We start from the raw sequence: 25032 nt of genomic DNA on the forward strand, positions 1-25032 counted from the left end.
GATTTTAAAGGGAAGCTGATTCATGTGGGTTTGATCAGATCTGGAATTCAGCAGCGGGGCCTTTCTCCAACAGCAGGATTTACCCTTCTGAAAGTGATATACTGCAGTTAAAATGCCTTGCACACCTCCTACTAACCAACCATCAAATATTGTATAACAAAAGCTGAGGTTAAAGGGTGTCCAATCACTCCCAACGGTATTTAAAAGACATATTTAGACAATCACAGTTTCAGATATTTCACCCCTAACTGGAACACGTCTAGATAAACAAGCCCTAAAAGGTTCTGTCTGGGTTACTGAAAACACAAAAAGTCCTACATGTAAAGGTCTAAGTGCTTAAAACATGCTATTTGGGAAAAAGCACTATTTGAGCTTCTCTGTTTAATTTAGATTCGAGGACAGCTACTTTTAGACTTGGCAGCAGCTCTGCATTGGGTAAACATACAATAGCTAGTAGTCATTTTTTTGACCTCATGTAATTCCTTTGACAGCATACATCCTGTGTATGTGTGTGTGTGTGTGTGTAGTCATTCATGTTGGCACATCTGATGAGGACAACAAGTTGAACTGAAAGCCAAAACCATTACTAAAAGGAAATTTGCTGTAGATCAGCCTCAATGCTTATTTGAATGGAGCTAGGCTAACTAGATGGTTAACATGATCATGTCCTATTTCACTCAGTGACACCAACATTAAAAAGTGTAATTGTAGGGTCTCTTTTTTGACTATGAGTAACTCTGGGACTACATGTCAACCTATAGTTTTAGTAGACTTATTTCATTTGATTGAAGACATTCTGCTGACAACAAGTAACTTTAAAAGTATGTCAACTAATTCTACTAACCCAAACCCTTACCTAACAGTCTACTTATACTCTACTAATACGTTAATGAGAGTAAATTGACATGTAAGTCTCTCAGGCTCAGACTCCGGTTGGCTGGCATATAAGGCGCATGAAGTGGGAAACCCTTAGGTAGGTTCATAGTCATCAACTCATTGGATGAGTTCTACGGGATTTCCAAAAGAGCCGAGCGTCGTTGTGTTCTTTAACAGTTCACCTGGAAATAATTCTGTCATGATGTCAATCCCTTTCATGGAAAATGATAGTCATCATGTTTGCAACTGTGACAATCACTGTTTACCAGGACCCGCTTGATGCTGAGCTTTTTAATATATGTGAAGTTCATGCATGGCAACCTTCTTCAATGAACGATTTATTGGTGGCATGCCAGTCTGTTATTGTAAGGACTTCAAAACTATAGTGGTTGCTGAACATGCCAGTCAGATGGTCTCCTGGGCAAACCTTGGGCAGTAAAAACTGACAGAGTCCAGACCTTCTGCTGTCAGTCTGAAGGTCATGCTATGTGCGACTAGTTGACAACGCAGTCAACTTATAAAGTCAACTGTTACTTATATAGTCAACAGAATGGGAACTATCAAAATTAAGAAATCGACCCTCCAACGATGATGACTGTATAGGTTGTTTGTCACTTTCATGAAATATAAGCCGTTACATTTTTATTGTTATTAGCATTTACTAAAATAGTGCCTCTACCAGTCTTGGGGAAAGTTACTTTTGAAAGTAATGCATTACAATATTGAGTTACTCCCCCAAAAAAGTAACTAATTGCGTTACTTAGTTACTTTACATGGAAAGCATTATATCACTTTTGAGTTACTTTTGCGTTACTTTTCCTTACCTGGCTGAGGTTTGATCCCTTTCAGCACTTGCAGGGTTTTTTTTTCACTTTTTTTTTTTTATAGAGAAGCTCTTCATACATTTTTTTTAAAGAATTGTAGGATAAAATTATATTTTGAAAACTTTCTGAACCCAAGAACCCATAAATGAAAGCATGTAAAATAATGTGTCTGCTACTTTTGTACGTTTTGTGTTATCAGTTAAATAAATTTTCTGTCCATTGGGATAAATACTGCAATAAAGCCTAAGAGTACTAACATGAAATCCTTTATATTAAGGCGAAAACTGATTTTAAACCTTTAAGTTTAATAACAAAATTAACAGATGATAAAAACATCCCCAAATCAAAATAAGTCTTTGAGCTTTATATATTGAATAAATTGCCTCATATGGCCTTAACAAACGTAGATTGTTTCCCAAAAGAGAAAAAAATCGTACAAAGCGTAGTCGCTTCTACAATAGCAATAACCTTTTTTTTTTTAGTTTAGTCAAATTAATTCTTTTACCTGAAGAATGTGAACTAATGTTAATCGTTTGTTGTGTAGGTGGACGTAAAGTGCGGGTGTAGTGCTTCACATGCGGTTTTGTTTTTTGATGTCATGTTTCTTGCAGTTGTCAAGAGTTTTACTCACACATCATCAACAGTTAACAACAATCTACTTCTTTTATTCGATGAGTTCAAAATAACAAGAATCCATTGCAAAAATGAAAGTCTCCGGCCTGCCATTGTTTCTGTTTCTGTCTGTAGCGATGACGAGCGATTTGTGAATGAATCGTTTGTTTTTAACAAAATCTTGTAAGTGAACCAGTGGAACCAGTTCACCAAATTGAACTGAGTCGGATTGCGTGTTCAGTAGGCTAAGTAGCCTACTGTATTACTTACTTTTTAACATGCCGGATACGTCCTCTGACTTTAAATAAACCAATATCCTGAGTTATTTAGTTACTAGAACAGTGCACTGACTCATCTGCTGTGAAAAAAGAGACCTGATGATGATGAGTGAGAGTCGGCTGTCTGTTCCCTCGCAGCATGCTCTCTCGTTGAGTGTGTGATTCAACCTAACTAAGGTCATTTTTATTCTGCAATTTCTTTTTTAAAAAGGTAATTAAGCAAGATAAAAAGTAACTTGTGTTGCATTTCTTAAAAGTAATTCAAATAGTATTATTCATTCAGTTATTCATTTTCTTTTCGGCTTAGTCCCTTTATTAATTAGGGGCTGCCACAGCGGAATGAACCGCCAACTTATCCAGGATATGTTTTCCGCAGCAAATGTCCTTCCAGCTGCAACTCATCCCTGAGAAACATCCATACACTGTCATTCACAATCATACACTACAGACAATTTTAGCTTGCCCAATTCGCCTGTTCCGCATGTCTTTGGACTTGTGAGGGAAACCGGAGCACCCAGAGGAAACCCACATGAATAAACATGCAAACTCCACACAGAAATGCCAACTGACACAGCCGAGACTCGAACCAGGGACCTTCTTGCTGTGAGGCGACAACACTACCTACTGCGCCACCGCGTCACCCAAATAATATTACTTATTTTTGAAAGTAATGCGTTATATTACTCATTACTTTAAAAAATTAATATTATTACATAACGTATGTGCACATATTGTGATCAAATTTCATAGAAAACGTGCGTAGCACCATTTTCTTCACCAATTTTAATGTGTATTTGAGCTTGCAGTCTCATAGTGTCGGTCTTTGCTAAGCAACCATCAGCCACATTCCCTGAGAGACCACCACTGACAAGCCTTTGCTTTAGCTCTGATACAAGTTTTGTTTATGGAGAAAATGAGAAACAGCATCCATCAGCCACATTCTCTGAGAAACGATCACTGACAAACCCTTGCTGCAGCTCTGATAAAAGTTTTGTTCATGGAAACAATGAAAAAGAAGCACAGATGTTTAGGTGTTCTGCATTTCTTCACCTTGGAATTTTAAGGTTCTATCTGCATTCTAAATAATTTTGAGATATTGAGTTTTAAAGTTTTTGCATTCCATATAGCAAACAGTATGTGTGTAACATTAGTTATTTTTAAATAAAAAGTCTTAAAATGTAAACAACTTATAAAAAACATCCCATAATGTAAATAGGTTGTCATTTAATAGGAATATGTCAATAACTCAATTTTGACAAAAAATGTCAGATAGAACCTTGTAATTGTAAGGTGACAAGTTGTTTTATCTATAGTAATAAAATGTGTATAATCCATACAAAGTGTGATTAATGAGCTGATTGATTGGTTCTTGTCACAGCCTAAATTTCCAGAAACTGAATTTCAATGATTCTGTATTCTAATTGGTAAAGTGGTCATACCTTCATTCAGAAACAAGCAATATGACACTGTCCTTATTTTTCTGCCTGTTTTAACTTTAAAACATAAATGTTACATATGCTCGAGTTGTTAGAAATTATGCCTCAAAAAACAATTATAACATGACTGAATGTCCATATGAAGAGTTCAGATGCAAAAACCTCTAAGAGCAGTTTGAAATTTTGATCTAAAAATAGCATTTTTCCTCAGGCTCCAATGTTTATGTTCAGTTATTTCACTTTAAAAGGTAATGAAAAAAAATATTCTTTGCCATAAATATGAAATTACTGAACATATAGACAGCAGCCTGAGAACAATGCTTATTTTAAAAGAAAAATTCAGATGGCATTTAGAGGTTTTTACATCTAAACTCTTCATATATAAAACCCCCATCATTTACACCAGTAAATACATGTGTGAGATGTCTGCTCACTAGAGTTTAACTGAAAGCAGAAGCCATATCCTTATGTCCATGTGTGAGGTCACTTTCCACTCCTGCTGTGGTCATGAAGCATGCCAACTGGTGTCGAGAAAAGGTCACAGGTCAAAGGTCATGTTTGTTTTGATTATAGTAGAGATAATTGTAAGCAGAATCACATTCATCAAATATCAAGCTGATACCTGAACCTTTAAATGTCCTTAGAATCAGGGAAGTTTGTTTATAAATGGTTTATAATAGTTTACTGATGCCTGCAATTTTGACTTTTTTTGCAACTGTCTTTCACAGCAGCGATATCTTGCAAATCAAGGGAACTTAAACATCTTAAATGCAACTTAACAGTCTTTTTTTCTCTTTAACACTCTCTTGATCTAATTTGATTAATAAATGGTTTTCAGGTAATTGCAAAAAAATGCATCACAAAGTGAGCTAAACATTAAAGAACCTTTCAAGAGTTCACACTTAGCTGATGACTGATAATAAAGCTTGTTTAGCGTGCTGTTCTGAGAGAGAGCCCAGGAGAGCTTATAAGAGCCTCGAGCCCTGGGCTCCCTCCCGTTGCAAGGCGAGAGGAGAGTTTGAGCTCAGGTAGATCTTGATGACTCCCCCTCCTGCTTATAGTAGCTAAGTGTCGGATATAGATGCTGAGAAGGTGTAGTCAGAGTTTGGCTAAAATATTTTGTATTAACTGTTTAGGGTGCTTGTTTTTGAACTGTGGCAGGAAACCGGAGGACCTGGGGAAAACCCATGCGATCACGGGAAGAACGAGCAAAACTCCACACAAAAAATGTCGCCTGGTTTGGAAGGGAATTAAACCAGGGGCATTCTTGCTGTGAGGCAACAGCGCTAATCACCGGCCACCATGTCGCCGGTTTGAAAAGAGGGAAAGTAGGGTTGGGTGGGGGGGTTTCTTCAAGACGAAGATATTTCGATGAGAAAAGTCTGGTTATTTATAGTGAGTTAAGGATCGTCTAATAGGATAATTTGTCATTAGCTAAAGTTGGAACAGCTGTGAACAATCATAAGCACGTGATCCTCTTGAAAATTTGTTTATAAATAAACTTTGCGTATATTTATATTTAGAACTTTTATATTTGTTAACTTTTTTATGTATTACAAATAAAGACTGCTTTTTATTTTGAGTCTAGTATAGCTTTGGTGAGCATACAGTAAGTAACCTTTTCAAAAACATAAATTAAAAAAACTTGATAACTAAACCTTTTTGGAATAAGTTATAAATTAAATTGTGGCATTTATAAAACAATGGGAAAATACACTCATATAATACAATTTGAGGGTTGGAAGATGAGAGACGCTTTAGAGCAATTTAAGAGACAATGTTTCATAAGAATATCTTTCCCACATACACTGCCCCTTCTTAAAACAAAACAGTGAAAGTCGGGATGAAGGGAAGAGCAAAACACAAACACATGGAGCATTAAACCGTTCTTCAAAGCACACTGAAACCTAAACCATCGTTCATCAGGGGTATTGTGCACATTTACTGGACACAAAAGAAAAATAGCCGTACAAAACACAAAACATTATATTATGTTTGAGGAATTTTGGGTTAGTGTCTCAAATGAGGGAAGCAAATACTATTAGAGTTCAATCGCACAGTACACATTTTAGTGGGTTTAAAACTCAAGACATCTGGCATATTCGGCATTTAAATTGACAAAAAACATTGTGTGTCTATGTGTATCATGTGTATGTGTTTATATATATAATAGATCTCCAGATCCAATACAATAATAATTTCAATACAATACAATACAATATACAATACAATTAGTAGGAAAAATAATATAAATAATTCTTGTTAACTTCCGGCCACAACTGTATCTAATCTAGTAACAACCTGACCATGTCTGCCGTCTGGAGGTATTATAAAGTTGACGACGACAACATTGCCGTAGCAAACTGTGAGATATGTGAACTTTGCAAGTAAAGGATTAAAGGATTGCAAGAGGTGAAGACTTTTTATTATTTATGACTTTTTGTTCAAGCTACCTCACAAAAGTGCTCTGTTTCTTAACAGAGTTGTTGAATGTTAGAATAAGGTGAATTAAATAAAAAATAAGGAACATCCTGGATATATATATAATAAAATAAAGGTATTTTTACAAAACTACCATGATATGAAATCCATGTTTGCAGTATACACTATAACAAGTTGTTTTGTACAACTTAAAATAAGTTGAGGGGGCCAAATTATCCCAAATAGGGTGTATTTAACAATATCAACATTAAGACAATTGACAAATAAAAGTAGATCTATGCAGATCTATTGTTTATTTATTCTTTTTAGTAGGGCTTCTTTGAACTGATTGCCGCATTTCTTGAATGCTATAAGACAATAACACAAGGTTCATCTAAGTCGGTCTAGCGTGCTTTTTAAAGTTCATGGTCATTAATATTATTACAAGTCCATTTTATTTAGTGCATATCAACTTTAAAGAAAGTATCTGCACACTGATTCATTTGGACTAACACAATACCTTATATTCATACAAAAATTTAAACAAAAACAAGACAGAATGACTAATTTCTGAGAACAGTGAGAGCACAATAAAAACAAATTTATAGCTTCAAAAGAGTTCTACTGAGTTTGACAGTTTAACTCATGCACATACTGAGACCTCAGAGAGACGCAAGCAGAAAGAACTGAGAATGAGACTGCATGCAGTGTTTTATGAAAAATAAAAATATGATTCATATGAATATACACAATAATCTTTACACAAGACCAACATTTTAGACAATGAAATAGATGGTGTTAACAAAACAATAATAGCAATAAATCTGCTCTGCTCTTATGTCACATACAGTATGCTAAAATAAAGGTTCTTATTTGTGTCTCCCCTGAGACCCTTTACAGTTCATAAAATAACATTTTTTGCCTTAGGGTTAAGAGCATTTTAATAATATACTTATCTTTTTTACATGGTTATGAACCTACAGTCTTAAAAATAACTCGTTGTAACCCGATTTTTTTTATATGGACAAACCCAACTTTGGGTTAACTTTTTCTGTTAAATGAATTACCTTTTTAACCGAATGATTGGGTTTATCCATATTAGACCCAGCGTTGGGTTAAAACAACCCAGTATTTTATTAGAGTGTAAAGGACCTTTTAATGCCAGTGTTTTCAAAAAGAACTATTTACATCCATAAAGACCTGACTTTCTGCAAATAAAATTGTTTACAGAGAAAAGAGGTTCTTAAGATTATTAAAATGTTTTCATATATTCTTTTATCTGAAATGTTCTTTAGCTGCTAAAAGTTCTTCATGGATCCATAGATTATTTTTTATTATCAAGAATGTGATTTTGACAGATGTTGTACCATAGCAAGCAATGGAAAAATCAAGAACATATATATAAACTAAATGGGACTTGAACAATACAGTGGACTTGAAAATAGCTCAATAACATGTCCATGTGCAAATCAGATTCATGCATTCTCATCTGAGAGAAGTAATCTAAGCGCAGACATACCTGAGTGCAAGACAAGACCCAGACAAAAACATCAGGGGTCCATAAATATTGTTGCAAGACTCTTCTTGAGTACTAGAACAATAAAGTAAACAGTTTTGCGAAATTGCTCCACTTCATTTTGAGATTTTCTTAGACATCCATCCAGAGGAAACAATAGTCGATTACTTAAAAAGTCTTTCTCAGTCCATGCTCTTATTTCCTTTCAGAATTCCTGTCCGATTTCCACTTCATATACTTCTTGAGCCCTGACCATATTTGTCTCCTGATCCTTAAAACCTGGCTCATGGTCCCTCATGAGAACCTCAATATAAATACTCGTATTTAGAAACATGCTGATGGTTTCCAGATGCCCCTTTTTAAATAATTTCAAAGTGTTTGTATAACAGTTCCAGTAACGTTCCTGGTGTTCTTACTGTATCAAAGGCACACAATCAGATCATATGCATATACACACACATATCTGGGATAAAATTCTATTGTTCAACTATGTACATCTGGGGAACATTTGAATTAATGGCTTGTTTTGCTGTGCCTCAATGCAAATGAATGCTCATAATGCAAGTGTGTATTATTGTGTGTGAAAATAAACAGCTCTAGCATTATTTAAGTGGCTCATACAGAGGAAAGTTACACAGAACTTCTCTGTTCTTGAGCAACACACCAAAGCCCATCTGATCTCTTTGAGCATTTAGAGAACTGAAAGAAAAGTGAGAAAATAAAACAGCAACAGTTTGCCCTACTGAGTAATCCATTAGAGCTATACTGTGTCCAACAACAAATAAAAAGCCAATGAAATATCTACCTTTAAACTGAGCATCGCTTTCGCACAGCTTTAAAACAATTAGATAACATTTGCATCAAAAGATTTCTAACAAGGGCTCTTTTTATTGCACAGACTGATTTAGCCTGGCAGTATCCCTCAATTGCACTTATTAATAGGCATTATTCTCTAAAAGATATTTTTCTGAGAGAAAGAAACCAAAGTCATCATTATGTGTGTGGCACTGTCTGGTGGTCTAATCAGTGGTTAAATTCATGTACCTGATGGGATAAAGTCAACAACTGAATCCAAATGAATATGAGGTCTGTTTTTTGTTTCAAGTCGGTTGAATCTCACATAAAAAAAAAATTTAAACTCCACTTCACAGGCAGTAAAGTCTCAAAAACAAATGTAATGCTCTTATGGCAGCACGCAATGTCAGTTGTGGAGGCTCCTATCTGTATCATAAAAGGAGTCATAATTGTGTTAAATAAATATATACATAATCTCTTTTAATAAGACTAAAATGAAAAAAAAAACTATTTCAATTATGAGTTCTATTAAATAATTATTTGTATTAGTAATGTTCAAATATTTAAAAAAAAACAATTATGATATTTTCTTTAACAAATGTGATGTAATTAGTAAAATGTTAAGCTGTTTTAATAAAAAGAGAAAAAATAAAGAACTTTGATGGTCTTAAATCAAATTTGTATTCACCAAAAAATACTTTCAGATATTAATATTTTGATATTTCACTACTTTTCCAAATTACAAGAGACATTACAACACCAAGACTTGTTGTCAATCTTTACAGTAAGATCCAATAGTTAACATTAGATATTTTTAAGCAGTTATAATTAATCTTTGTTGGCGTTAGTTAATAAACACACAGCAGTGCATTATGTGTATTGATGTTTACTGAGATAAATAAATGATTCAGTAATTATTTCCCATAATTCCCATTCTTAAATGTTACCACACTTTTTTTTCAAGCCAAGCTTAATATATCCCCCAAAATTAATCAAATAGATAGAATTCAAAAGCTGAAAACATGTCCACCACTCAGTAAATGAATGACAACAATAACATAGACAAAGAAAGAGTAAACATCCTGTCATTGACCCTTATGTAGACAGAATTGTTCTACGTAAGTAAACATACACAGACTGCTCATCTTTACCCAAAACAGTAAGCAGTAGCTGGCAGTTAAGCATGTGAAATCCAGATTTAACCACATTAACAAACAAAACACACTGTGTCCTGTCTCAAACAAACACTTGTGGTATCACACACGTCTGTAAACACTATTAGTAACGCTATTTCCTTAGCACAGTGCTGTTGATCATTGTATTTACACACTCACTGAATAACATTTACACAACGAAAAAAAAAGTCTAAAATGTGAGTAAAATACTACAGACGCAGTCAGACATCGTTCCTCATTAAAGATGTAAATTGACTCACAGACACGCTGGACTGAACCTGCAGACCGGCAGACAGGAGCAGACTGTGGAAATGCGCGCAGACTCTTCAGACAGGTAGAGCATGAGACGGGCAGACAGAGGGAGGGCAGGATAAAGAGCGAGAGGCAGGTCTGTCTATCCTCTCCATCTGCCATGCACGCATGTAAATCAGCCCCGGGGCTGCCAAGAGCAAACTTCAGTTCAAGTAAACCCTCACACGACAGTGACGCGCAGCAGAAAGGGAGGAGCCTGAGACTGATAGCACGAGCATCAGGGCTTTGAGTGAGTTTCCCTGTCTGAGACTGACTATGATTCATCAGCAGCTCCGTCCTCCCGCTGGCACTGTGTGTGCTCACGAGTGCATTCCTGTCGAAATCCCAACACAGAAATCAAAACATTAACGCACTAGCAAAACTGAATGTGTGGTACTGAAGAAGCTTGGGTCTCCAAAGTTCTGCTTATCATTTAGTCAACTAGTGAAGTTTTCATTCCCCAGTAAACAATTTAGTGTTTTATAGATGCTTAATACACTAGACATCTAAACGTAGACAGCTTGACTAACACAAGGCTAAACTTGGGCTGTCAGTGAAAATCTACGTTAAAGAATAGCCCAAAACTAGACTAGTAGTCAAATAGACAGATAAGACTTTACATGTCATTCATTTCTGTTTGTTTGATGTTTTGGTCTATTCTTAGTAGCCTATTAGATTTTGCACAAATTTTACCTTGTTTTAGCCAAAACGATGTTCAGACGTCTATTAGACATCTATTAGACATCTTATAAAAAATAAAATGCTTTCTGGGTCCTTACCCCTAAGAGAGTTTCCATCAAATCTAATTACTAATTTCTGCAAAACGTTTTTAATAATTTCTCAATTATGATCAAAACTGTTGAGAAAAGATGGTCATGCCATTAAACAAATGTGTGAATTAAACTTCTCTCATAATACGTCAAAAAGGAAAAATCATGGTGACACCTAAGTTGTTTTCATTGCAGTAATTTGTATTCAAGTGAACTGAATCAGTTTTTCAACTACACCAGCATTCTAGCATCACTCTGTTTCCTGCCTGATATGCTAAAATCTATTATATAGATAATCTGAATAAATAAATAATTTTATTTTATTTTTATTTCTAATTTTTTCATGATCTTCTGTATGTAAAGCTGCTTTGACACAACATTTTCAGGCCCTTAACCGACCTATTGAAAGGGTTATTTTTCTCAAAAGGTGGACCTTTTTACAGTTATTCACTTCATTTTCTATTAAATTATGAGATTCAAATACTGCATTTTAGTGACATTTTAAGTACTAATCTTGTCAGATTACAACCACACTTTTTGATGCAACAAAAATATTTCCTACAAAGTGTTTACAATACACTACGAAGTGTTGATTTAAAAATGTGCATTTAAAGTGTAAGTTACTACAGTTTTATCAAAAATTGTTATGAGATTAGAATTTCAAGGTAAACATTTTAAATAAAGAAATATTAAATATTTTTAAAATACAATTTTTTTACTATTATCCATCATTTAAAAAAAATATGTTAAAACTTTTTTTTTTTTTTTTTTTTAACTGTAGCCTTTAGACGAATAACACACTGGACAGCTCATTTCCTCAGTCAGAGTTTGTCCATTTGCATACACAAAAGCAATTAAAAATGTAATGTAAAAATGAAAAATTATGTAAAAGTGCTATAGAAAAAAAGATGACTTGACTTTTGACTTTGTGAATTATCTAAAAAACCGTCTCATGCTAAAATAAAAACATTTTTGTGTTTTGTTTTAGCCAAACTAAAAATACTGCCCTGCAAAAAGTAAATAAATTAATTAAATTCAGACTGAAACATGTCCACCAATAAAGAAAGAAAGAAAGAAAGAAAGAAAGAAAAAAAGAAAGAGTAAGCATCCCATCATTGGACCTTGTGAAGATATTTGCTATAAATCTTGTGTGTTTCTATACATCAGAGATGCCATAGGGCCTGCGAGCCAAGTTTTCTCATTATAACCTTTGATTTGGCCCACCATCCCATTTGAGATGAGAGTAAGTATGATGGAGAGGGTTGGGGCGAATGATTTTAACACCAAGGTCATTTTTTCTAATTTGATGTAACCTTATTTGTTTGTTTTATTGCTAAGCTGTTTCAATTAACTGTTGTAAATGAATCAAATTTTTTAAAAAAATGTAAACACTGTCACTCGACGGATAGATGACTATACAGAAGACATCTACAAGCAAATCAAGGCAAAAACTAGTGCAAATCTGTTATTAATGAGGTTGTTTTGTTTTTACTGCAATAAGTTCATTAGAAAAAAAATACTGTATAAGTTAATATAAAGCAATATTTTCAAGTAATTTTTAAACATTATTAAATAAATTAGGAAATCACTCTTGGTAAATTACCCCCCTTTAAATTGACCATCCACATAACTAAAAAAATCATCTGATGCTAGCATAACGTATTTTGATCAAGTGTATTTTTACTTCACATTTTCAGTTTGTGCAATTTGAAGGGTGATGGAAACACATCTACTGCCACCTTTGGCTTGATCGTAGTTGGGTTGGTATACTGTAGCTGCACTACACTCTAAAGCTGTACATTATTGGAAATATCTGACATTGCGATATTTTGTTTTGCTGTGATATATATATATATATATATATATATATATATATATATATATATATATATATATATATATATATATTGCGATATGAAAACAATTTCACCAGATGACTTGAATAGCTGTATTTCTGAAATAGATTAATTTTAGATTTGTAAATCGTATATAAAAATAAAATTGCAAGAATTACGTTAGACCAAACAAAAAAGTAAATTAACAGTTCTTTATGGTTTTCCAGAGAGTCAAACAGTATTCAAATAGAGAAATTTATTTTTTTAAAATAACACAGTACAGTGTTTATTGTATTAACAAATCAGTAAATTATATATATATATATATATATATATATATATATATATATATATATATATATATATATATATATATATATATATATATATATATATATATATAAATATTTATTAAATGTTTCATGAAACAAATGTTTTATGTTATTGTGTCCGAATGCTTTACACTTTCTTAAAAAAAAAAAAAAAAAAAAAAAAACTTTAAAACACATGCAAATAATAAGGTTCACTTTGTTATGGTTGTACACTACATTGACTCTGATTGCTGATTGACTATTATCCCAGCTTAACATTGCATAACTTGTGATGTAGGTATTGCGGACACCCACATTGCAATATCGATGCCAAAACGATAAATTGTCCAGCCCTACTACAGTCAGTTACATAATTCTATAATGACATTTACATTGAACTGAACTCAATCATTATTAACTAGATCAAAACCAGCACTTTATAAAGTGAACTTATATTATACTGAAGGAATTCATACCTCATTTTTAATTATTGCCTGTTTTCTTTGTAAAACGTCTTTGTCCCTACTTGTACAAAAGCACTACAGAAATAAAAATAGCTTGAATAAGAAGAACAATGAAAGAGGTGAGATTTTCAGGCACATGGTGGAGGAATAAAAAGCAAAAGATATTTACAATCTCGTGATGAGCATATTCAGATACAGATTGGCCATTCAACTGTGTGCTGACCTCACAGATCTAAATTTGTGTCTTTTACACACATTCCACTTTTGCACGATAACCTTACAGCTGAAGGCATGATACCATATGAGTCTTTGTGCTCAGTGTGTCTAAACTGGGAAAAGTGTGGGAAAAGTCCACCGCACCACATTATAATCTGGATATAATGTACACTGCTGTTTGAAATGTTGAGGTTGGTTTGATTTATGTTTTTGAAAAGTAGTCTCTAAAGCTTACCAAAGACATTTGCTTTAAAAAAAAGTAGTTGTGCCATCAATAGTTATATTATGTAATTTTATTTCAAATAAAAATGAATGTTTTCTATTTTAGTATATTTTAAATTATCATTTATTTCTGTGATGCTTTAAAATGGAATTTGCATGATCATTACTAGTCTTTACAATCATTCTAACATGTTGATTTCATGCTCAAGAACCATTTTTTCTAACAATTATCAGTGAGATCAAAATGATTATACTGCTTTTTGATGTCAATACTGTTATACCATGAATGAAATTTCAAAGAACAGCATTTATTTGCAATACTTTCATTCATTTTCTTTTTGGCTTAGTCCCTTTCTTAATCAGGGTCTAGCGTAGGTTAGCTGCCCTTACAGCTGCAACCCGACACACATACACAACGGCCAATTTAGCTTATTCAATTCACCTATACTGCATGTCTTTGGACTGTGGGGTAAACTGGAGCACCCTGGAGGAAATTTATTTGCAATTGAAATATATATTTTTTACAACAGAGAATTCTCAAAAGAATTTTGGTCACACTTTTTTTTTTTAACATACAATTCCTGCTATTAACGAAACACTAAGACTTGTAGCTCAATAACACTAATTTGCTGCTTATTAATAGATAGTAAAGTAGTAGTTGGGTTTAGGTATTGTGTAGGATCAGGGATGTAGAACAAAATCATACTTTATAAGTACTATTAAACATCCAATAACTTAATAATGGGCCGGTAATAAACCAATAGTTAAAAGTGGGAATAGGTACTTAAACTACAGTGTTATGATGATTTTTATAGAATTATCAGTGTTGAAAACCAAAACCATTGTTTCTCAGGTAGCAAAGAATTCTGGCCCAGATTTCATTCAATTGGCACTGTCATACAGCAAGTGGGCCAAGCATGGCCTGGGTTTGGTGGAGGTGGCACTGTTAAGGCAGCACAAAATACTTGGACCATATGTAAAAATTTGTATTTGGCCCAGATGTTAAATATTGATATGTGGGTCATATACGTTTGGCCTATCTTAACCCACATTTAAATTACATTTAAATTATTTTCGGATAAAGAAATAAAATTCTATCAATCAGGTCTCTTCAAGAAAAAGCACACCCATGGCGTGTGTTGTAAAAAATGATGAATGAGAGAAGATCCCCAGGAGACTTGAAACAAGCAGAATTCCTTTACTGAGATGTGTTGGTTAATCTGCAGTCAAACAGTGTCTTCAAGAAGTCCATGTGTCTGCAAGAGCCTCTTACAGGTCTGCAGTCTGTGAGTTTTATCACAAGACTGATTTGAGACAAAGATGTCCTGTCTACAATGTGTTCTTAGGAGGAGGGGAGATGGCTAAACAAAGCATGCAAATGAAGTAGGTAGGTAGGTGGATAAACTAGCCAAGTCACTGACCACGCAAGTTTATCAACAAAGGGGTAAAAGTATTACCCGAAGACAAAGGCAAAGTCTTTAAAAGCCTGCCCATAGCATTTGCATCACTTTGGCTCAGCCAGTAGTCAGGGAGACAAAGGTTTAATGTCGCTCATGGCTGGGCTGTTACAGATTGTAATGAAATGATATAATTAAAATCAACAAAGAAAATAACTTTTCAGTCGCATGTAGATTATTGTTCATTTGAAACTAAATTTATATTTCCAAAAGTGCATGTAGCGTAATGCTTCATGGGTTTATCAATTTCATTGCAGTCATGGCACCAACATATCTGGCCCAGTTCTATTATCAGTTATTAACTTGGCTGAGACTTGGCCCAGATATGGTCCATGTTTGGCCTTTGTCTGGAAGCCAGACTTGGTCCAGTCATGTACTGTAGTTCACTGCAGCATGTGGGTCGAGCAAAACCTGATTATGAAATTTTCCTATGCAGGTCTGCTTGATTTTATAGTCAAAAACCCAGGATTCTTTAGGATTTTTTGATCAATGGAGTATTTATGAAAGATGAATTATTTGCAACAGATATGTTTTATAACATTATAAACAGACTTATTAAGAACTTTTTTTTTTTAAGTGGAAAACCCTTTTCAACAAGGTCTTATGTTAATATGGTTTGCATTACCTAACACAGATCAGTAAAATATCAACAAATGAAACATCATTGTGAAAGTATTTGCTCTCACTGAAGCATACAATGATTGTTAAATCATGCTGGATAACATGATGATCAGGTTTTGTACAAACTTGTGATGATCATGTCAGCTCAAGTGTTAGGACGCCATGCACTATTTGACTTTGAAGGGGCACCAGTGGCATTCCTAATTCATTAGAGCTCTAGGCGTGGGATGACTTAACCCAAGCACTATGTCAAAGCTTACTAGCACATGGGTGTGGGAACAGTTAGTGTAGTAGTGTAATTGGGACTTGGGATCAATCCTGACCCAAACTAATAAACAATTCCTTAAAATAAAACACATGAAATGGATGCTAATTGCTAAGAAATGGTCAAACGCATCATTGTTTGTACAAAATTAGTATGTGTTTCCAATAGCAGCGCCTTTGTTGTGCGTGAGTGAGCATGTGATGTTTGTTTGGTCAGTTCCTGACAGCTCAGCAAATGATCCTATTAGTGTAGTTCTGTGTGGCTAGTCGACAGACTGACAGATTGAGCACATTAGCGAAGAGCTCCTGGGTATCTGCACAGCTAGTGGCATACAGACTAGTGTTCATTCAAGCCTTGACACACAACAAAACACACACACACCTTCAGGATGTACTAGACACATGGATAAGCATAAAGTAAAATCTGCATTATAGACAAGACAGTGATTTGACTGGTTAGCATGAAGCTGTTAGCCTCTGCTGGTAGATGTCGTAGTACACCTCCCCAGATTGATGTTCCCTCAAAAGTGACTGTTTATTCAGGTGGAATAACGTTTTTATTACCAACATATCAATCACAGTTAGTTCATTAGTAGATGTAGAGAGATATTTGGATGATATTTGTCCCTGTCATGCTCTTCTGCCAGCTGAGCAGGTGCCATGCTAACAGCTAGCTTTTCTCCAGGCCCTCTCTGACGTAAAATAACTACAGTGTCAATGATTGTAGACATATTTTTTATTTCAGGCTGATAAATGTGTGGCTCTGAATAATGCGTTTGGAATGTGGTGTGAAGCTGTGAGCAGTATGTCTTGGATTTGCCATTAATTTACCATCTGCAGGATTTGGATGTGCTCAAGCTCTCAGGGGATTCTTCCATCTCTGACAAGGATGAAAATACGGTCCAGATGTCTTCACCACTTTTACCATCCATCCGCAGTCATACTGTTTTCATAACACCAGGACTGCCAAAAGAGCCTCCATCACTTAGCAAGGTTGCTGAACAAAAACCCTTTTTTGGCTGATTTTTAGGAAGGACTACATACGATTCATTCAGTGACGTGCAACCTTTCATTTTGATTTGTGTTTATGTATGAGATCCAATAAATCATTGGTAGAAGTATAGTGTAAAAAGCTTTGGACTCATTCTCCAATGAAAAAAAAAAAGTGATGACTGTCCCAGTGGTTTTCCATACACATGGGATTGTCGATATCCGGCCATTAAAAGAGAAGTGCCCTTTAGTTTCATGTATTCAACCTCTGACCTTCACATCAAGGATGCTCACTTCCTGTTTTGCCAACAACTGTTAGGTTAATATAACAGGATCATATGAGTCTGATACAGGATGGACAGGAACAGGATCAGAGCTGTCCTGAGGAAAAACCCAGCGTTTGCAGGTTTAGTACGGATGCTCTGATGATGTGGAAAGGGTGACACATACATGTACTAAATTTATACTTGTCTATGAAATGTTTATGACCATTTATTAGCTAGTCCAGCCTAATTAGTTATCATGTCTGTGTATTTGCATTAGAGGAAGCCAACTTTGACGTAAAGCTAAAGGCTACACTGCCCACTACAGGCCTAAAGCATCAATACTAAATCTCATTCACAGTCAGTGATGGAGGGACACAAATCAACAATTTGTGTGAAAAGTACTGATATATTAATGAATCATGTTACTCTGGTAAATATATAAAGTCTAACTTTCCAATTTCACAAGAGAATTTTAATGTACTTAAGTCTTTAAAATGTACCCTGTTCAGGTGGTAATACTCACAGGCCCATTTGATTTCATAGACTGGACTTTTTATTTATTTATTTTTACTTTTTACAGATTTTAATTCACCAACAACTGACAGTTATGACCTACAGTATATATTATTTTAATTTACAATAAGTAATTTGTCATTAGTTAATTAGGCACTCAAGCTGAAAGGAGTCTTGCGCAGGCACAATCTGACAGATCTGACTGATAGTCCGGTTTGGTCCTCAGGCCAGACCTGGAGCAGGCACTATTACACAGATCTGTCTATCTGCCTTGTCTTCATCATGTTGACAACATACAGGTACGACTGGAATTCATTTTAAACAATCAATGTATCACATGATGCAATTAAATGTCCAAATAGTACAGATTCTAATAATAATATAACATAAATATTTATTGACAAAAAATACATATTATCCAATATAAATCTAAGCTGTTTATACTAGCCATGATATTACTAGCTGTGAAGTTCTGCCATAAGAACACCTAGACCTACACGTAATACAACTCATCATAACAGGCATATGAATAGGTGTAAGATTATCAGATGTGTACACTATTTCATACATTTCAGTGCCTTCATGCCTGCTTAACCCTGCAAACTGCAACTTCATCAAACAATTTCAAACTTTAACCTAGCTTTTCAAGGAGTGAGTTCTCCTTTGTAGTTGGGGGAGAGAGCTAGTGTGGTTATAATCAAACACTTGATGCCGATCACAATTCAATTGCCAAACCATCGTTTTTTTATGTTGTCAGGACTTTATCTTTAAGAGAGCATACTCACACTATGCTATCCGAACCATGCCCAGGCCCGTTTCCCAGATCATTTGAGAAGTGTGAGTGCTTGGAACCGGGCTCAGGCATGCAGTGAATGCAAACTGTTGTAGATTATTAATGACGCATACCCCTCATTGCACGACAGCTGCACCTTTCGCAAACCTCCTAATTCCTGCAGCACGAGGACTTGGTTGTTTATGGTTGTTTATGAGTGTCAAAAGTGGCTGACCTGTTCGGCAAAATATTCGACTGCGTGTCACTGCATCCCAAAACACTAAAATGATATTACTAAAGGAATCTCCACTGTGCTGAGCGAAAGCGCTTACTGAACAGCATATCATTGACGTAAGCATGCCCAGGCCCAAATGTAAAGTGAGTGTGGGCCGTTGGTAGAGACAGGAGGGGGGACAAGCATGCTTTGGCCCAGTTCAAGGCAACTGTACATAGTGTGAGTACACCATTAGGCTGAAGGTAGACAGATGCACAGCTACACCAAGAACAGGGGTAGGGTCTATCTGCAAACTGCAAGACAGGACTGTAGCATGAAGAGCAAGTAACTTGTATTAGAGGCGAAACTTAAAGTAATTAATTAATTGAAGCCACATATCAAAACTATGTTGTCGGCAAAATGGCACTCTACCCATCACAGTTAAACTACTACACCTAAACCAATCTGAAAACCCAACCATTAATGTTAACATCTACACCTTCCCCAACACCAAACCCAACCATCACAGTTATAAACGTCTACACCTACCCCAATCCTAAACCTAACCATTATTGTTATTAATATCTACACCTTGCCCAACCCTAAACCCAACCATCAGTTATCAATGTCTACACCTTCCCAAATACTAAACCCAACCATTAGTCAATAATGTCTACACCTTCCCCAACCATCACAGTTATTAACGTCTACACCTTCCTCAACCCTTAACCCAACCATTACAGTTATTAATGTCTACACCTAACCCAATCCTAAACCCTAACATTATAGTTAATAATATCTACATCTACACAACCCTAAACCCAACCATCAGACTTATTAATGTCTATACCTACCCCAAGCCCAACCATCACAGTTATTAACATGTACACCTTCCCCAATCCTTAACCTAACCCTTATTGTTATTAATATCTACACTTTGCCCAACCCTAAACCCAACCATCACAGTTATCAGTGTCTACACCTTCCCAAATACTAAACCCAACCATTATAGTCAATAATGTCTACACCTTCCCCAACCATCACAGTTATTAATGTCTACACCTTCCTCAACCCTTAACCCAACCATCAGAGTTATTAACGTCTGTACCTACCCTAAACCTAAACCCAACCACAGTTATTAATGTCTACACCTACTCCAATCCTTAACCTAACCATTATAGTTATTAGTATCTACACCTTCCTCAACCCTAAACCCAACTACCACAGTTATTAACGTCTACAACTATCCCAACCATCACAGTTATCAACATCTACTCCACTGTGCATGTATAGCCGTGAGTTGCGGAGGCTTTCATACTTGATGCGCTCGCCATTGTACTGTTTTGAAATCACAGGACTACAAAACAGATGAAAAAGTCAGCGAGTGGATTGCATGAATGAATATAATGATATCTCAAATGAATCGTTTGTGGAAAATGTATGAAAAACATTTGGAGAAAATATTCTCTGTAAATTATTTCTGTAAGCTTACCCACAACATCTCGCTGTGACATCTCACATGGTTCTCAATAATTGCAAGTTGCGCCTCTGCTACAAATTATGCCCATTTCATGTTACGTTGCAATCTTGCAGAACTCCACTTGTTGGCTACACTTTTTGTCTGTTAGTATATAGAGTAGATAGCCTACTTGGGGTTTCCCCCTAGTTTCAATTAACAGTACAATGGCGAGCACGTCAAGTATGAAAGCCTCCACATTTTACAGCTGTGCGTGCACATGAGAGTAGGTGTAGATGTTAATAACTGTGATGGTTGGGTTTAGATGTGGAGTAGGTGTAGACATTAATAACTGTAATAGTTGGGTTCAGGGTTCGCGTAGGTGTAGACGTTAATAATTATATTGGTTGGGTTTAGGGTTGGGGTGGGGTGTAGACGTTAATAACTCTGATAGTTGGGTTTAGATGTGGAGTAGGTGTAGACATTAATAACTGTGATGTTTACGTTTAGAGTTGAGGAAGGTATAGATGTTAATAACTGTGATGGTTGGGTTTAGGTTTAGAGAAGGTATAGACGTTAATAACTGTGATGGTTGGGTTTAGGATTGGGGTAGGTGTGGACGTTAATAACTGTAATGGTTGGGTTTAGGGTTGGGGTGGGTATAGATGTTAATAACTGTAATGGTTGGGTTTAGGTTTAGGGAAGGTATAGACGTTAATAACTGTGATGGTTGGGTTTAGGTTTAGGGAAGGTATAGACGTTAATAACTGGGATGGTTGGGTTTAGGATTGGGGTAGGTGTGTACGTTAATAACTGTAATGGTTGGGTTTAGGGTTGGGGTGGGGTGGGTCTAGATGTTAATAACTGTGATGGTTGCGTTTAGGATTGAGGAAGGTGTAAACGTTAATAACTGTGATTGTTGGTTTTAGGTGTGGAATAGGTATAGACGTTAATAACTGTGATGGTTGGGTTTAGATGTGGAGTAGGTGTAGACATTAATAACTGTAATAGTTGGGTTCAGGGTTCACATAGGTGTAGACGTTAATAATTATATTGGTTGGGTTTAGGGTTGGGGTGGGGTGGGTCTAGATGTTAATAACTGTGATGGTTGCGTTTAGGATTGGGGTAGGTGTGTACGTTAATAACTGTAATGGTTGGGTTTAGGGTTGGGGTGGGGTGGGTCTAGATGTTAATAACTGTGATGGTTGCGTTTAGGATTGAGGAAGGTGTAAACGTTAATAACTGTGATTGTTGGTTTTAGGTGTGGAATAGGTATAGACGTTAATAACTGTGATGGTTGGGTTTAGATGTGGAGTAGGTGTAGACATTAATAACTGTAATAGTTGGGTTCAGGGTTCGCGTAGGTGTAGACGTTAATAATTATATTGGTTGGGTTTAGGGTTGAGGAAGGTGTAGACGTTAATAACTTTGAGGGTTGAGGAAGGTGTAGACATTAATAACTGTAATGGTAGGGTTTAGGTTCAGGGAAGGTGTAAAGTGTAAAGGTCAACATAGTTTTGACACGTGGGTCTCAATAACTTCAAGTTACCCTTCAATTACAAGTTACACCCCCTACATGTTAGGCCCCTGTATTGCAGCCTGCAGTCAAACCCTACTCATATTTTAGCCAGAATCTACTATAGTTAACATCAGAAAGAATTTTCACGTCAACCACAAGATGGCATCCACAATAGAATCCTGTCAGTGTAAATTTTGACATAATTATTATTTAACTGGTAAATTAACTTATGTATGCATGACAGAAAACAAAATACTTAGTTTCATTCTACTAAAAGATAAATAATCTCAGGGTCTGACTAAGAAGATGAAAAACATACATATTAATGTGAATATCAACCAGCAAAACAAAAACAAAATGTGGTCAAATTTATCACTCGTTATTATTCAGTCCTTTAATTGGACTAAATCAGTCGTATATGTAGGGAAATAGTGAAAAAGGGTATAAGGGGTGATTTCACATACAGGCACCGATTTGAGAACAGACACAAATGGATCTATTACATTGATTTATTTGTTCAAAAGGTTAACATTTTAACTGGCAAGATTCAGCTTGTTCACAAGTCAGACACTGATGTCATCAACTGTATTTCGTCTCTGAGTGTAATGATTTCTCCAGTTCAAAATAACTTTCTATTCTACGACATTTATAAAACATAGTGGAAAAAAGTGAAATGAAGTGAAAGCACATGTTTACTAAAGTAGACATACTCAGAATAAGAGTAAGTAGAGTAATAAAATCAAAATACCTGCTGTTCAACATTGCCACAGTATCTTTTTTCTCCCTGAGTCACGTATTATGATTAATGGCATTCACCTGTTACCCTTATACTTTTCTCAGCAGGCCTACGGATCATGTCCTCATGCTCTGTATCTACATGTTGAGGGGAAAAGGTAACAAGTAGTGCTCACATTGCAGTAAAGTCATGGACAGGCTAAACTATCCTTGTTTTGCTGCTGGTACTGTGCTTGTTTTCTCTTGCAACAAAAATCTGTATATCAGCAGAGACACAAAAAGAGCTAATAGAAATAATAGTGAATATGTGAAGTGTATGTGAAAATTTGACATACTTGATCCTCTGATGATTTTTTCCCATTAACGGTAGGCATTAAAAGCATCCTATAAAAAAACTGGGTATACCTAGACATAGTGGAAAAATAAGAGATTAGTATTCACCTTATACTCCGCTGATGAGTGGGCGCTGCCATTTGAATCTTTTTGGCTTGAGACTTCCGGTCTCATTCACTTCCATTTATTTTTTGACGTCAAAAACTGCTCGTTTTGCTGCTTGATGTTGCAATGGGATATTTTCTTATTATATTATTCTACTTGGTCTGTATAGTCATGCAAACATTTGTTTGTAGAGCAAGTAGTTTGACCATTTTCTGCCGTTTATTATTCCTAGTCATTTCTCCCATAGGCGACTGAATCGGAAGTTCTAAGACAATTGCGAAAACAGGCGCACTTCCGCATTTTAGAATAAGGTCAATATGGAAAGCCATACCCTGTGTCTCAGACACCATTGTTTCCCCTATATTCCATGAGTGTAAAACCCGGTGGACAACAAGCCTATCAGAACACAAAGCAGACTGCTGCGTGACTCACAGGCCTTGCCCTCATCATTTGCATGTACTTTAGGTTGTTCATCTGGACATGATGAGCAGCTGCATCTTAAGGAGAACACAGACTCATATGTAGCTCTGAGATCATTAATATGCAAGCGTTTGATAAGCTACAACATTTCCTAGTAATACAACAATGATATTTTTTCTCCCTTAGTTATTTTTAAGTTTCTATTTAACTTAATATGCATGTGAGACTTTTATTTTGAAAATTGTAGACTCAGATTGTTTACTATGCGTTACTGAGCAACGATTAATTTTCAAACTCTTGCTAGGATGCAAAATGCAGGAATTACAGATTAGACAGCTCCTTTTCATCTATTCAGCTGCACTCTAAAGGGCCATAAGGTATGTTTTGTTCATTTATCATGTTTAATGTAAAATGTGATGCAATGTTTCAACAAACACATGTAGACAGCTAAATCATGTTAAATCAATCAGCTCTACTGTCATCTGTTTATGGAGAGGTTTATATTAATTCCTGGCTGTGTTTTCATTGACATTATAGCCTAATATATAACACAATACATCTTCATCGGCCTCTTTTGTCAAGTTTAATTTTGATTTATTTTTTATCTACAACAGATCTCATGAGCACGATAGGTTAACATTACTTTGATTACTTACTTTAGATAGGGTTTAAGTTAGATAGCTCACTCTCATGTAGGTAAAATAAACCTCCATCCATTAGGTTAAAAATATTTAACTAGGCATCTACTTCATTTTTAAAATAGTTTTTTGGCAAATTAAGCATTATTATATTTGTGTTCAGCACACATCATGCTGTGGGCCCTATCATACACCCGGCGCAATAAGGTGCAAGACGTGTTTGGCACGATTTGCTGCTATTTTCAGACCAGCGCAGCCCTAACTTTCACATTTTGTGCCACACTGCTTAAATAGCAAATCCATTTGTGCCGCTTTGTGGACTCATGGGTGTGTTGGTCAGGAAAAGAGGTGTGTTAAGTTCAGTGTTGGGAGTAACGCGTTACAAAATTAACGCAGTATTGTGAGGCATTACTAATACATTTTCACTAATATTTTACTTGGTACATGTTCAGTAACGCTTGCGTTACAACAAACTTTTCACCCACAAGGGTCCTGTTTTGGGTGAGTGAACATACATGTGTGTGTTGTTGTCATTAATCTTCCTCTGGCTACTGGAACTTTTTACTTTGAACACGGAATGATTTATGGAGTAATAAATGAACACATAAAACTGGTTCTGGAGACTGAAATTTCACAATATTAGCCTTTACTGTATCATTTTACTGAAATAAATAAATTAATAATCAA

At 35.5% G+C, this 25032-nt stretch overlaps 1 protein-coding gene across 2 annotated transcripts in view; it reads right to left on the bottom strand.

Annotated features, from left to right (window-relative positions):
• arhgap36 (Rho GTPase activating protein 36) overlaps window positions 1–25032 on the bottom strand; it is a gene marked incomplete at its 3' end in the record, with an annotated part of 103097 nt that overhangs the window by 58166 nt on the left and 19899 nt on the right. Inside the window, 1 exon segment of one of the 2 annotated variants that reach the window (NM_001044906.2) lies at window positions 10194–10373. 2 annotated transcript variants of the gene reach the window in all.

This window comes from Danio rerio, chromosome 7 (genome assembly GCF_052040795.2).
Source record: "Danio rerio strain M-AB ecotype USA chromosome 7, GRCz13ab, whole genome shotgun sequence".
Lineage (NCBI taxonomy): Eukaryota > Metazoa > Chordata > Actinopteri > Cypriniformes > Danionidae > Danio > Danio rerio.